At 41.8% G+C, this 16,344-nt stretch overlaps 1 protein-coding gene across 1 annotated transcript in view; it reads left to right on the forward strand.

Annotated features, from left to right (window-relative positions):
• Nucleotides 1-2,011: 2,011 nt before the first annotated feature.
• The window catches only part of rin1b (Ras and Rab interactor 1b), a 29,705-nt gene continuing 15,372 nt past the window's right edge, over nucleotides 2,012-16,344 (forward strand). Inside the window, exon 1 of the mRNA XM_069172275.1 lies at nucleotides 2,012-2,272. The gene's annotated coding sequence lies outside the window, so the exon portion shown is untranslated. The remainder of the gene's footprint in view (nucleotides 2,273-16,344) is intronic.

A 16,344-nucleotide genomic window follows, 5' to 3' on the forward strand; every position in this document is an offset into this window, starting at 1 on the left:
ACAGGAAAAAGCCCTTTCGCTGACTACTGCTACCGAGCTGGAAGCAAAATAATGTTTACTGTCCACATAGAATAACTAGAATAGGTCAGGTTGCAGTTTGCGTCCATGATTTGAGATGTAGGCATGTATGAATACAATTAATTTGACTTGAGCTTTGTTCAGTTGTTGTTCTGCTGTGTGTCGACTATATTAGTATTTCAATTCAGAAGATCTGTACAATAAGATTAGTGTCACCAACTCAGTATCTAAGCAAATGTGAAATATGGTCACGATCTCCTCTTCTTCTGAGTTATGATGCTGAAAAAAGCTTCAGCAGAACAACGTTGATGTCCGAGCGAAGTTGACCTTTGACCTTTTTTAATATAAAAATGTCATCACTTCATCCTTTTAGACGTTATGAATTTCTCATATATATGAGTGAGGTCACGGTGACCTTTGACCTTTGACCACCAGATTCTAATCAGTTCATTTTTGAGTCCAAGTGAACATTTCCCCCCAAAATTATGAGGTTCCCCTCAATATCCCGAGAACGGGGACGTACGAACAACCCTGTCGCTGGTGCAGAGACGTCCAAATGTTATACGAGGTTTTCTGACTGCATTATCTGTCCGGCTTGTTTGTTTACTTGGAAAAACTACCTGACAGTAAAGCAGAAAGCCAGAAAGCAAACACAGCAGCAGTTACTAATAAAATGAATGATGGTTTCGCTCTCTTTAAGTGCAGCAAACCGTGACGGAGCGATTGTGAGGATGCAGAGACATTGAAACAGAAGCAGTTAAACACAATCCAGCATCCTTCACTTCATTATTTACACTAGCACTGGTTTTTTTTTGGTTTTTTTTTACTGCTTGACACCATATGTCTCCAAAAAATAAGCTATTTGTCAGGGAAAAAAATGAATTGAGGGCCATGTAAATTCATAACCTCAACCAAATCCCTATTATTATATAACATAATGAAAATCTGGCTTTATTGTATTTCAGAAGTGGAAACATTATCCTGCTTTTTAATATAACGCCACAATTTAAAGTAGTCTAATGTCATTCCTGAGTTTCAACATGTTTACGGCCAATTTGTTTAACTACTGGTTGGGATAACCCAAACTGCTAAACCTTCCCCTATTAATAAACCTTTTGTCCTCCCAGTCATGTTCTTCAGTAATCTCATGCTGCTTTTGCTTTTGGCCCTGTAGGGGACTTTAAACACGGCCTGTGGCGCCCTCGAGTGGTCATATACGGAACATCACACTGTGAAATGGAAAAAAAAAAAAAAAAAAAAATGATGGCTGCAGCAATCCAGAAATCTCTCTCTCTCTCTCTCTCTCTCTCACACCCACTCACACACACACACACACACACACACACACACACAAAGCGCACCGTGCGTCAAAGTCCAGTTCCGGTTAAATGACGCGCCTGACAGCTCTTCCACGGTCACACCCGTGATATTTCTGATTATTGCGCCTCACTGGGAAAATGCAAATTGTTCAATTAGCATTTTGGGACACTTATGTGCTCCCTGCAACCTGTGGAGAGCGTTGTATGCTCAGGGGTTCATTTGGTGGAAGATATTTGGAGAAAAAAATGAGGTGGTTTTTAGTACCTTTAAAACTCCCATGGCATCTTTATAATATTCAGGATATATAGTATTTTCCATTCGAACAACGTTTTAATATTAGTGTTTGTAGTTTTTTTTGTGGCTTTAAAATGTATAATTTGCCGCTGAATTATGTATGTAATCATCATGTGTTATTTTCCCTTGGACTCCTTCAACTTTACTGCATCACTATCATTCCTGGGGTTTAAAGTTGTACTGCAATATGTTTTGAATCTCGTTAATGTGTTATTAAACGGGAAACGCCCTCTTTCGTTATTTCCATTCCGTCTGAAGTGGTCCTACACTGGCAGAGCTGAGATCTTTCTGTGGCACAAAGTGATTTGGATTGGTGTGAGTGAGCTAGTGTCAGAGTCAGGGAGGCGGGCGTGGGGGGGCCGTGGGGGGAGGGGGGGGGCACACTCGGTGTCTCTGCTGTGACTGTGTATCACTTCAGACGCTCCAGACCGAATTAAAAAATGCGCTCCTCTGCCTTGTCACCAGCGTTGTGCGCATTTTCTTGACAAGCCCGTTGTTCCCACAGCATGGTGCTCGGACTCCGAGGCTCCTCACCGTCCTCACACACAACCATTAAACTCTCCTGGACGCCTAATTAAGACCGCAGAGCTCTTGCAGCAGCGCCGCGCAGCACCTGTTCCCACCTTCACAGAGAGAGAAGGTAAGTTGTTGTTGTTGGTGGGGTTTTTTTCTGGGCGGAATTTTAAACAAAGACAAGTGCGACCGGTTGTCCTGCTTTTAAAGGAAGAAGAAGAAACACAAAAAAATAGATTTCGTGAAGTGGGAAATGCAAGCGGGAGTTCCTGGAGAGTTGGCACATGCAGGATGGCTGCAGGCTACACGGGCTGTATTCATATTTTTCTCCTCCCTTTGAAGGTCTCTTTTCTCTGCTCAAGTTCAAAGCGCGTTGGCGTTTGTTGTTTAACGTAGTTTCCGGTCAGCAGGGGACGTCTTGGTAAACAATGCAGCTCGGCGATTCACGGCTATGCTCCCCCCCCCTCACCCCTTGACAATTAAAGCTGCGTCAATTAAGCAATTAGTGATCCAGGACGGTCACAAATGTTTGATAGTGGTGGCGTAGCAGTCAGATCATTTACAATACAGCCTGCCCACAACTGAAGTAGTGACGACATCTGATTAAGAGGGATGTTTTCAGCCTCCAGAAAAGATAATTTCCTGGTTTTGTAGTGAAGAGTCAAAGCGGTTTTAGTCAGCCACAAGTTTGTTCTCACCGAGTAGACTGGATTTTTCCTCATGAACATGTGAGTGCTGTGCTGCCAGTTTCCGTTCCTCTAAATAACGCAAACAAAAACCCTAAAATGGGATTATTTGCATGCAACAAGCAGAAGTTCAGGTTTCCTGCCCTGAGTCAAACCCCAGCAGAAATCATTCAAATCTCCTTTACAGCTTTAGAGGTGAACTAATGGACGTTCATCCACCTGTTTTTGGCTGAGCTGCACTTGTGGAGCCAGGACAGTGTTCAATTAGCCACTCAGACCTTTTATTTTCAGAGTATTTTGATCTCTTGTCTCCCCTCTGAGGGCAAAGTGAATGTAATCTAACACCATTGGACTGTTACATAACTTTAAAACTGAAGTGCCATCCTGGCTGCGTAGGAGTAGATGTGATGTTCCCACTTCCTTGCTGTTGTTTTGCTTGTTAATTATGAGAGGCACATTACTGTAAGTGGCATTTTGTGACTTTACATGACTTGATTTTCCTTTTCTTTTTTGTTTTTTCTTCTGGATTGGATGCAAGACGAGGCACCGAGCAGGACTGATTGCTTTACAAGTCCTCACCGTTGTTATCGGCTATACCTCCGTGAAGTCTGTGATTTGTTGAGTGTGCAATGACATGTTAATCTTGAAAGTGGCATGACCAAATGTGTGTGTGTGTGTATATTTATGTGTGTGTGTAGGGGGGCTGCATTCTGCCCTGTGTTGTGTAGGAGGAGTGCAATCGCAGAGTGCCCAAGCATGACGCTCAGAGCTGTTGGACAGAGTTCAGTCCTTTTGCTGAGCAGTCTGTCCTCGGTGCTGGATGTGGTGCACAGACAGACACCTTACAGTAACCTGACTCATGTAAATGGCAGGCTTCCCCCATCGCAGCGAAGAGAACTGTGTCACCATCATTAAAAAAACAACAACAACACAACACAGAAATCTGTTTCATTCCTGGAGCAAAATGTCCACCATTTTGAGAAATCTGTCGGATAATGATGACTGGCAGGAAATAAAAACCCGAGTGTATCTAACTTTGCGGGTAGAAGCCGTTTTGGGCAGCAAGTCAAATTGTTATTAAAGATAAAAGCACTTTAATAAAAAAAATATCAACCAGCACCATCAATAGGTTCTGTAGATGATGTTACATATCTTAAGACTTAGACTTTATTAATCCAACAGTGGGGAAATTTTGTCGCCACAGCAGCATAGAAAGACAGTTAGGAAAAACATGTTTACAAATACGTATACAATAAAATGAGATAGATAAAAATATTTTTTTAGAAAAAGTATACTGGTATATATATTAGTTTATGACTGGGTATCTCGGGGCAAAACAACCAGTATAGTAACAATGAGAACTCAAGGGGCCACAGCGCCCCCTGGCAGACGGTACAAGACCTGCACGTCCACACGTATAAGTTGGAAGAAAAAAAGTTTTAAGTACTCGTTAACAATGTTCATTTTTAGTTCCAAACTTGCCGTCTGGTTGGAAGTAACACTAATATCAGACAGATGTGTCAATCGTTTCACAGACTGTAAACCCCAGCAGGTGTGAGCAAAAAAAAAAAGACAGACTTGTATTTCTTGTAGGAAGCAATCAAAACCTTCAGAATCTATAACAGCAGCATCTGTTGCACACACAGTGATGGACTTGTATCTCTGTGGACCGTTTGCCTGTTAGAGAGCAGAAAGCTAACATTTATCAATCCGGAGGAGAGGAGCAAGATATCGCTGACAAGTTGTTTTTTTGAACAGCATATTTCACACACGACTCTAATTCAAGGTGCTTGATATATGCGGCGTTTACTTTTAAACGCTCAGAGATGCGTGTCTTCACTGTACTGAATTTATGAGCTTTCAGATATTGTTTACCACTTCTATGTGGGAGATACTGTTGACCTGTTACCGCCGCCCTAAATATCCTCCGCCCCCTCTTAAAAGAAGTGTGTATAGTGAGTCTCTAAGGGGTTAAAGGCAGTAAAATACAACAAATAAATGAAAAACAATAGAAAAAAAGTAAAATATGCACCGGATGTCACCGTACATTAATCTAAATGCACATCAAGCCTGTTGTTTATGAACTATTACATCGCTGATGTGATGTTGCTTTGCCTGTGAATACTAACTGAGTGGTTGATGCGCTCATCGTGAAGATATTTTGTAAATCTGTCTTTCAGAACCGCCAGCGCAGCACTGCTGTTGTATCATCGCCTGCTTTGTGAGTGAGTGTGTAAATCTGTCTTTCTTTTGAGCCAGTGCCCAGCAGCCGGTGTGTGTGTGTGTGTGTGTGTGTGTGTGTGTGTGTGTGTGTGTGTGGCACCTATATTTTGTGTGTTTTGTTACATTATCATTTCTTTCAGGAGAAAATATTGTATGTTTAACAAAGTAAACAACAACAGTACATTTCTAGGGGCAAACATTCACAACCACTTTCCATTTTACAGATTGTAGCATTTATATACTGTAATTTTGTTATTTTAATGTGGATGTTGTGGTGGGGAGGGGCGTGGGGGGTCGTTTTAATAGAGCGTAAGTTGAAGAGTAAAGAGTTCTTGTCATGACACCCTCCCTCCCCGGCTGCTTCAGAGAGAGTACAGCATTAATGCAGGCTTTTGTCCTCTTGTGGTCACTCTAACACAATCTGAAAATGGAGGATGAAAGTGATCCTTCGTTGTCATTGTCAAGATTCAGAGGATTCATAACTCGGAGATCGTGATTTTGAAAAAATATCCACTTCAAAAAATCCTAACACAAAAGGCAGATTTTTAGATTTATTATTTCATACTCGCTTCTCGAAAAACCTCTGACATTACCTAACAGTCCTTTTACAAAAATAAAATTTTGGATGAAGTGCTCCTCGTGTGTCATTAGTCACGGTGAATCACGCAATCGTCCGGAGGTCAAACCGGAGCAGAGCGGGCAGCATATGTGGCGTTAAACAAAACTTTTTTAAGTGTATGGATCCTATTGTTTCCTTACACGCGTTGAGATTTTGGAGTCCCGTAGAAATGTTCAGTGTGAATTTTACTGAGTAATTCAGGCTCATATTCGGTCTTGTTTTTAATTGAAATTGGTGTGAAAAAAAAAAAATCGAACAAGCACGGCGAGATTATTCCAGTTGTTTTGTGTTTTTTAGACGTGACAATAACAAGTGACAGCATCTTGGAAAAGGTTGTTTTTCAGTTTTCACGGGAGACAAGCGGATGGACGGGAACTGGATTGTTATTCTGGCAAGTTTTTTGCCACTTATTATTCAAAACTCGATTTTGAAAGATTGAATGACCTGTCAGATGGACATGTTTGGCACTGCAACTCGAGTGCAGCCTTTCCAAATAAACTCAGAAACAGTGAGAAAAAAATAATAATCTGTGATTAATATCCATGATTTACTAGTTTACTCCAGTCGCTAACAAACTTCAATCAATATGCACTTTTTTAAATTTTAATAAACCTGCCTTTGGCCAACTATTTTCTCGTTTAAAACTCCCAACGTTGCCAAAGTAAAACATCCTCCATGCAACCTACGTGCTGAAAAGTTTTGATGGAGATTTGTTTCATGAAATCAGGAAGATCTGCTTAGTTCTTTTGGGGGTTTTTTTTGCAGGGATTTAACCGTTTTAATGCCAAACCAGACCTCCCACCCGAGATGATTCTGGTTGGTTTAAAGAATATGAAACAAACAAGGGTCTTTTTCCTTTTTCTTTTCTTTTTTTATTGATACGTGGGCAAATCTCCAGCGGCAGCACAGCGCAGCAAAGACGGGTCTGGCTGTCCGAGACTTCTCACACGGTCCAACCCTGCAGGTGTTTTCAAGTTTCGATTGTTCTCAAAACTGCAGGCGTGTACAAACGCTGACACATTACCGCCTTTCATTCGTAGTGGTTTCGCTGAGGTTGATGTAATTGTGTGTTGTAGCATTCACCCGGCGTGAGAAGAGGCCTAATTAATTAGTAATTGCAAACACCTCGGTGGGAGTGCGAGGCCTTTTTAAAAGCACATCAATGCGCCCTCCAACTAAAATGAAATCAATTTACTGACGTCAAATTTCCAAATGGAATCAACTCCTCTCAGAAACCGCTATCGAGAACTGAACATTACAACATTCATAAAAGGGAGGCCTGTTGAACTGGTGTAAAAGTAAATTTCCTTTGTCATAAGATGTTACTGTATTTTTGTTGCCAATAATAATTGAATGTTGGCCATTTGAGGGCCGCGAAAACAAGCTGTGACCTGATCAGTTTGATACGGCTAATATGAATATTTTGGTGTTCTGCCTACCTGATGAATATGTTCAATGTTTGGTCACTTTTAGCTCTTTTTTTTTTTTGGTCACTACCAACTCCTGAGAAAATTATCAGACTTTTTAGCTGCTAAATTCTCCCATTATGTTCACTAGTAACTTGCTAACTGTGCTTGTCTGCATGTTTGATGTTAGGCAGAAGATTTAAAAGGGATTTTAGAGGGATTTTCTACCACTCATTTTTGCATTGTTTATATTTGGGATGAGTCATGATTTTCACATTTTGGAATTTACTTTTTAATAAAATTAAATATATCTTCCCCTGTTTTTTACTGCCGCTTGATAGTAACACGTTACTGCGGCCAGAAGGTGGCAGTAATGCACCTTAAAGCTGTTTGCCGCCAACTAATAAGCAACAGTACAAGAAGAGAACACACGAAAAAGTTCTCTTTAAAAAATGAACAGTATTTGTGATAAGTATTGGCTATATATCTGCAATTTTTCAAATTTTTCCAGCTGGTTAATTCACATTTCAACAATTTTCATATGCTTTCGCTGAACAACTTTAAGTTTGCAGTGTCACAGAATCAAAGTGTTGACTCGGAGTCTGTTCTGGTTCGTCTCAGTGTCACGCTGCAGAGAAGAACCGAAGAAAAGACACTGTGGATCAATTTAATGATTCTATGACATCATAAAAGGTACTCGATCTTTTTTTTCCTTTCTCTTCTTTCACGCACAGACACCTCTGGTCTGACAGAACTATTTATGATAATGCTCCTTCTGAATCACCACCCCAGTTAACCGCTACTGCTTCTAAAATTACAAAAAAATTCACAGTTATGCTAACAGTCCTTCTTCTCTCCTACAGCTCAAGTGTTGCGTCTGACTCATACTAATGCCTTTGTACGACTTCGTCACACACACATATTAACACGCAGCTCTCACTTCCTTGTCGCTGGCCCCGAGTGCCACCGCTATACGGCGCTTTTGCGGCAGGCATCAAAACGGACACCTGTCATCAGTCAGCAGGCCCCCGTGCCCACTGTTGCCCCCTGCGGATACTTATAGCCCACTGCAATTATGTTGTTCCATTAGTCATCCTACGCATGCAGTGATGGGCTGCTGGCTATACTTAGCCATCGTCATGGTCACTCTTGTGCAAATCAGAGATTTCACAGACGGATGCTCGTGGCTGGTCGTCAAACACGATGAATGCAGATCAACAATAAGTACACAGTTGTCGTTTTTAAAAAGTTCGGAATCAGGTCCTCTTAAATTTCCACTTTGATAACTTATAAACATGGTAATAGATAAGAAATAGCTCTACAAACACAGAGATTGAATGTATTGAATTAAGGATTTGCTGTTTAATGTGCATCTTTTCGATAGTTGCCTCTCAGCCGGCCCTGATGGAGGCCTGTTCTGTTCTGTCCTCGCCAGGTTCAGTTACGCTGATAGGAATTAACATTTTGAATTGTGCAGTTTCTGCTTAAGTGGTCAATCGACAGCCAAAGAGTCTGATGAGGAAAAGTCACGATGATCAGGCCAGTATCGGGTGTAGGTCTTTCACACCCCATCTCGCATATCAGCCGTTAAGTTAAAACCAAATCTTTTTGGTGGTCGCCGGAGAGGAAGTAAAACTAACTGTGGAAAAGCAACACATGCTGTGTTTTAAATTAAGGTTCATACGTACTGACACTCAGTGTTTTCAGTGCATGAAGTGCGTTCGTACTGTCAAGTACAGAAACATGCAGTGCACTATAAGTACCGGGGTTATGCACTTTAAAACGGTCCAAAGATCGAGTGTGAAACTCTGGAACACTTTTTACCCTCAACGCTCGCCATCTTGCTTTACGTAGCAGAAAGGAAGGAGACCACTGATGTAAAGTATTTTCAAATTAAAGGCGCCTGAGGAAGTCGCAGCTGTTGAAGAACGCCACACAAAAGTTGTTTATTTTCCAAATACTGTCGTCGGATTCAAGCCAACAGTGTGTTTATTGATCATCGCGTACTGCTTATTACTTACATTACTACTTTTTACTCAAGTGCACCTCGACTACATCACTCAATTTGCACACTGCTGTTCTGCACTGACTGGAAATGACCTCAGCGTGTGACAGCTGCTGCTTCCTCAGACGCTTTAATTTGAAAATTCTTTGCGTCGGTGGCCCCGTCCCCTTTCCTCTACGCAGCCAAGATGCCGACCGTTTAGGGTGGAAACTGTTCCAGAGTTTAACACTTCTTTTTTTTTGGACCGTTTTGAGTGCATCATCCTGGTACTTGTAGTGTACTGCATGTTTCTGTACCGGACAGTGTGAACATACTTATGCACTCCGAATAGTGAGTTTTAGTACACAGAGTACAACATCTGGAACACGGCATCAGTCACTTTGTTTTGTTTTGTTTCAGCAAAGTTCAGGGCTCAGTTTTTGCCTGTTATAGCTGATTTTGGTCATAATAGGAAGTGATGTGTGCATTTGAGCTGTAAAATGTTTTGGTTTTTGACGTACAGTTTGACTGAAAATGAGTCATTTCCTTTAGTGTGACTGTATGAATTGGTTACAGCCAAATTAAGTCTGCAGCTCCCTGAATACGAGCACCTACTTGAACTATACAGGAGAGTGACCATGAAATAAAACCTATCGACAGTTTGTGAGTTTGTTAAATATAACTACAAACTTGTAGAAATCACAATTTCTTTATTGAATTTGGCTAATTTGGGATTACAGCATCACATTTGAGAGCTGTGAAAATATAAAAAATGATTAGAAACATGTTATTTCGCAATATATTATCAAGCAGTATAATTAAAAAAAATCCAAAGTAGTGTGATTTTCCACTGCCCGTATATGTGCTTAGTTGCCTGCTTGTCATGAAAATCTCCAGATGGAAATAGCGTATGTAGGATGTGACAAGGAGCAAAGTGCACAACATCGCTGTCTGTTTTCAGTCTCACTATCGTTGCATGTTTGTTGGCTGGAGGTTACAAATTTGTGAAGACTCTGTGCCGTACCATAGATGATGAGGCAGAGGCTGGAGCTGGTGCAACAGCTCCTTGTCGAGGGGGTGGGAGATGTTGTTTCTCCTCATCCTCCCTCGGCTGCTGTCTCTGGAGTTTCTGTAACTGTGTTTCATTTTCTTCATGCTTTTGCGTTGTGGCATTTTTTTTTTTTTTCCGTGTACGATTTATTTATATATATATTTTTTTCAGATTAAATCAAATTCTTGAAAATGCACTAAACATCAGCGTAAGCAGCGTTTTTTTAAACGTATTATTTTGGATGAAAAATCAGCAGCATCAACGTGTTGTCTTAACTGTAAATGATGACTGGAAACCTTCGCTCCTTTGCGATCCCTGTTATTATCCACCTCCACGTTAAACCAAGCGGCTGCCAACGGTGAAGTCATCCCTTGTTTTTGCAAATTGCCGTTATGAAGCCTTGAGTTTCGGATTTTGCCGGCGCCATCTTTTTAGTTCGGATCGGTTTGGAGCCATATGATCATATTTAGATGAGCTGGGAGGGAGCGAGTGATAGACCTGACTCGATCTGTTTGGACACCCAATAATACTACGTCCTGCCCACCGATATTCGTAACCTGACTGCAACACAGGCCTGTCAATCAAACAACTTGCCCCCCCCTCCCCAAATGCTGCTTTTTTTAGGCTTATTTTCTAATTAATGACGGGACTATTTTTAAGTGGACCATCAGAAAACTAATAAGAAAGAGTAACTTTAGCTAACAACACTAAGAACTTTGTATTTCATGAGAGAAGTTGAATGGGAGTTTATGGAGCTGGAGGCTTTTTGGAGCCGGCCTCTAGTGGTCCTTGGTGGTATTGCAGTTTAGGGCACTTCCGCATTGGCTTCATTATTCAGCCCCAGAAGTGACGTCCACTTTTATACACAGTCTACGTATACAACTCAGCTGAATACAAGTTCATGTGCGTTCTCTGGAGGCTGCTAAAAGGCATTGTGGGAAATGTAGGAATTCACTATCTATAGCAGAAGGAGAAGGCAGGTTGACAGAAAGCTAAAGCTCAACAAGCTGACTGATTAAATTCAAATCATGTACGTATTTAACATCAGTGCTGATCGTTTTACCTTCTGTTTGACCAAGACTTGATATTTAGAGAAGAGTAACAGGTTTAACTGCAGAACCAATTTAGCTAAAATAATATTTCTTAGTTTTTGCTTCCAAAACGCTAATAAACATGATTGTTGTGAAATAGATATCACGTGAATTTGATCATTTTTGCTTAATGTTGCTTCTAACATTGCAGCGACAACACTTATTCTTTAATACAGTCCTTCTCGTTACTGTATTTCCATTGAGTTCTGCAAAGTGTCTGCAAAGCAGCGAGCTAAATGTCGTCTTTGATTGATGGCCTGCTGCGTGTCGGGCAGGTTTCATGTTGCTGCAAGTGTTATTTTTTCTCCTTACTGAAACAGATTGATGGCATAGTGGGTCTGAAAGGTGGAAAGCAAATTGAACAGTTATGGTTTGCTTTGAAAAATGAGCTGCAGGAAAAAAAAAAAAAAAAGAAGAAGCCCAATCTTTAGGATAATAATGTAAAACTGCAGTGCGTTACACAGCTGTGATGCAGCGTCGGATTAGAGCGTCGATCCAGGACACCACAGCAAACATCTGACCACCTAAATTATTGTGTTGGTTTCATCCAGCTTCTTCAAAAGAAAAAACAACAGCAACACCTGAGATATCAAGAAAAAAAAAGAGCGTTCAGTAAAGTTAAGTTCAGAATAGAAGATCCTTTAAGGTGCTTTGAAACCGTTTTCTCCTTCTCAAGTCGAGTTCAGCTAGAAGTGAACTTCATTCATCATCTTGCTCTGGATGGTTTATTTTGTGCTTCACTACAAATCTTCTGCGAGCTTTTACACCTTGGAGACACCGAGTTGCCAACGCTCCTCATGACCAAACTCTTCTTCCTCACTGAACACGACAGAGCTTGTCGGCCGCGGTCTGAGAAACACGGTTGGTCCCTTGGGGGGGCGCCACTGAGCTTTCCCTGCAGCCTGAGAGGACGCTGCTCCGGAGGCGGACAAAGCCAGTCCTGCAAATCTGGACGCCATGATGTTGTCCATCTGCATGAGGCTGTAGCCTCTCGCTTAGCAGCTGGTCAGCGAACTCTGCCATCCTACACTGTTCTCGGAAAGATGTTCAATTGTGACTCCGTTATCCTTTTTAATTAAGATAACATAACTTCATCCTCGCCTTTTTCTTCTTCTTTATTTTTGTCCCCTCCATGCCAACCTGTGCACATCTCTCAGCAGCAGATACCTGGTGTTGCGGTCTGATGATTGACAGCTGGAGATGTTATCTGCGCTCGTCTGATGTACAAAATCGATGATGTACCAGTACACCTAAAATCTATTTGAAAATGACAAGTGGAGAATGTAGTCTAACACTGATACCTACAGCACCTGCTGTGTTTTCTCAGATCTGGTTAAAAAAGAAATTAAAAAAAAATAGTCTTTTGTAAGTGTTTGAGTCACTCCATCAGTCCGTCATCACTCAATCATCCAGCATGTCAGTCAGTCCTGCTGTCCAGTCATTTCTCTACACATTTCTCATCTCAAAATGTGTAAAATATTCCGGTTTTCACGAGCAGTCGGTCAACATGTGCACAATACAACTTTTCCAAAAATGGCCATTAACAGCGTGCTGATTTTTTTTAGTTTTTTTGGGCACTCACCCCAGTTTATTATTTTATTTACCGGACGAGCTCATTCCCCCTTCTGTCATCCCAAACGAATGGAACATAATTGAAGGCTTGCGACTCCTCACAAACTGCCACTACTCAGCACTCCCTCCTCCTCCTCCCACGCCTCCCCTCCATCCCTCTTTCAGACAAGTCCTGCCCTTCAACTGTGTCCTCATCGCCTTGTTAAGTGCTCGGCAGCATCAGACTTCTCTGGTCCGACTCTGCTGGGTTCCTGCTGCTGCTGCTGCTGCCACCCCTCAGGTGGCAAACCCCTCCTCCCCCCCTTCCTCCCCCACCTTGTTAGATATACAGTGCGGTGTACTGTCTCCTTCCTCTCATTACGTTTCCCAGTCTGCCAGCTTGAACTGCGGTGCTGCAGGCCCCACTGAAGTTGTGATTTCCTTATGCAGCTTTAATTTTTCAGTCCTGGCATTTTCCCCCTTCTTTTTTCATCATTTTTAAAAAAATTTTTTTTATCTTTTATCTTCTCTCTCTCTCTCTCTGTATGTGTGTGTGTCTCTCTTTCTCTGAGGGAATTACATAAGTGTGTGTGTGTGTGTGTGTGTGTGTGTGTGTGTGTGTGTGTGTGGGGGCAGCGTTGCATTTTATGTAAGGCGGACCTGGAAACGGCTGGTGAAACACTTGGGTCTTGCTCTGTGTTCTCTCTCTCTCTCGCTCTCTCTCTCTCCCCCTCTCTCCCTCCCTCTCTCCCCCTCTGTGCTGGTTTTATAGCCTTGTGTGGTTGTTTGTGCGGTTGGGTCATCGGACTGAGGATCTGCGTGGTGGTTGGCTCCTGATGTACAATGAGGTGACTCTGCAAGCCCACTCAGAGTCACACACACACACACACACACACACACACACACACACTCTCACTCTCACTCCCACTCTCAGAAATTATTATTATTTTTTTTTTTTAAAGAATACCTTAAAGTCAGAAGTAACCTATTTGACTTGTGATTTGAAGATGACGCTTGTTGACTTGTGACTGTCATGTGAAGTGTGTCTGTTTTTGAAAGACAAAACATTCATCCTCTGCTTAGTTTTTTTTCGTAAATGATCGACTAGACTCGCCGAGGTTTTGTTTACCAAGATAATCTTTTCTGAAACAACGGGTCTTTGAAGTAAACAAAAGGGGCAGAAAACCTTGGATTTTGTCGGCTGAGATTATGATTGATTACCATTGTGTCATGCAAGAAAAGCACAGGTGTGTTGACGAAGGCTGAATGCTGCATTTGATGGGCCCTGCATTTTTCCAAGGAGGCAAAAGCTCCAGTTTAAATATGCTCATTACAGAATTACATTTATGCTTTATTATGTTTCAAAATTTCAGAAACGAAGAAGAACATACGAGTGTGGCCAACGCTAATAGTTTAGCTGTAGCTGCTGGAGTCTTAACTTCCCCAAAACAAACACAGAGCATTGCAGAACTCGTGTTGTTTTTCTAAGGATCCCACACGGTCCATGTGTCGGTCTTGAACTGATATTTTTATGATGAAAACTGTGAACTTACAAAATAATGTAGTTAGCTAATAGCATGCCCTCCGACTCATTTTTGCTCTTGTAGTTCTTTTTTTTTTTTTCTTTTTTTTTTGAAAGGCTAAAGAAGTAAAGACACTATTTTTTAAGGTCTCTCTTCTCACAAATGCCTGACAGACATGCTTTGTATAGTTACGGTTGATAAATCTTAAGTCTTGCAGCTGTCAGCACAAAGCTGTGATTATTATGTAATACAAACTCCTTTATTATGATGTATATCTGCTGTACTTGATTCCCAACCTCTCCGGTTGCTGTTTACCGTTTCCTGTTAATGGTGTTACAGAGTGCAGATCGGCGTGCGGATAACCGGTTTCCCTCGAGAGAGAGGAGGGTTATGTAATAGGTGACGGGAGGTGATGAAAAATGAGAAAGACTCAAATGTGTTAAATTAAATGGAAACAATATTCATAATGCTTCACGTAATACCACTCAAACAGGTTGCTGCATCTGAGCTCCGGTGTGAAGGAGGAAGCAACTAGGGGAAAAAAATAAAATAAAATACAGAGTATTACTGGCATAGTTTTTTATTTCTTAAAAAAAAAAAAAAAAAAAAAGAAGTGAAGTAACATAAACATGAAAAAAAAAAATAGGCTTCCTAGAAATAAAACACCTCTGCACCCCGGAAAAACCTGTCACCCTTTAGCAACAAGTGTGTGCGAGTGTGCATGCGAGCGTGTGTGCATGCGAGCGTGTGTGTGTGTGTGTGTGTGTGTGTGTGTGTGTGTGTGTGTGTGTGTGTGTGTGTGTGTGCGTGTGTGTGTGTGTGTGTGTATGTGTGTGTGTGTGTGTGCGTGCGTGCGTGCGTGCGTGTGTGTACTGCAGAAATGTCTGCGTGTGTTTTCGTGCAGGCGCGCACACATCGCCAACTTGTCAGAGAAAGGGTGTTTCACTGAGTGGGAATGCCTGGTAGGATGTGTAGGCCCGGGTTGCCATGGCAACCATCTGCTGCTACGCTCGCAAGCGTTCGCCGGCAGCCCACACAGTGTGACATCCAGCAGCAGGCCAATCTGAGAGAGAGAGAAAGTAAATCTGTGATTGAATTCTAACATTAAAGAGCCAAAAATAATTTTAAAAAAACCACAGTTCCAACTGACTTACTGTCATTTTAAGTCCATATGAAGGTGCATTCATACAGTGCAAGTGTGAGCTCTGTAGAAATACAGCGTTTCTTTTGTTGAAGGGAAGACAGAAGGAGGAGAGGTGTACGGCATTCGAAGAACGGAGCAACACTTTGGCAAATTATAGAATGAACAGAAGGATGTAAAGCTGCTTTATATGTTCAGGAGCCGAACTGAAGTTTGGTGAAAAGAGAAAGGAGTTGAAGCCACTATAGGACAGCAGGTAGATGTGGAGGAGGAGGAGAAAGAGGAGGAGGGAAGTAGATGACCACAAACCACAATGCTGTCAGTTCAAATCTGGCTGGAAAACTGTGATTGCATCTCATTTCTTCTCTGACTGAAACTATGATTCTGGTCCAAAGACAGAAGATACCCAACAGCTTTGGGCAGAATATCTACTTTCAGTTGTTTTTTTTTTAACAGTATGAAATAAACACTTTTAGGTCCTTTTTCAGACAGTCAGCCCAAATCGCCAGATTGTATCCGTTTTAATTTTTTTTTTAAGTCTGGATAGTAAAAAAAAACAAAACATGAAATGTGATTTTTGCAAATCAGATCCAAACCACGTTTGGCGGCGTTTTGAAATGCGATTACAATCAGATTTCTACAGATGCGTATCAGTGCGGACGCTCTGGTGGCTCAGATTGGATTTCTTGCGTCAGTCGGCGGCCAAAACGATCAACCGGTTCTTTAAAAGTGAGAGAGTGAACAGAATCCACGCCGCCACCAACACGGACAACGACGTCAACAGCCAGTGGACAGAAGCTGAAATAAATTGTCTGCTAGCACTTTGCTTGGACAGCCGCGTCACCAGCGTAGCTACACGCACGTTGTTACCACGGCAACCCACGCAGATTGGTTTGGCGATGCCACAAAATCCGATCTCCTTAT

The sequence above is a fragment of the Embiotoca jacksoni genome, unplaced genomic scaffold (assembly GCF_022577435.1).
Source record: "Embiotoca jacksoni isolate LCO1_2020_lvr unplaced genomic scaffold, fEmbJac1.0.p SCAF_51, whole genome shotgun sequence".
Lineage (NCBI taxonomy): Eukaryota > Metazoa > Chordata > Actinopteri > Embiotocidae > Embiotoca > Embiotoca jacksoni.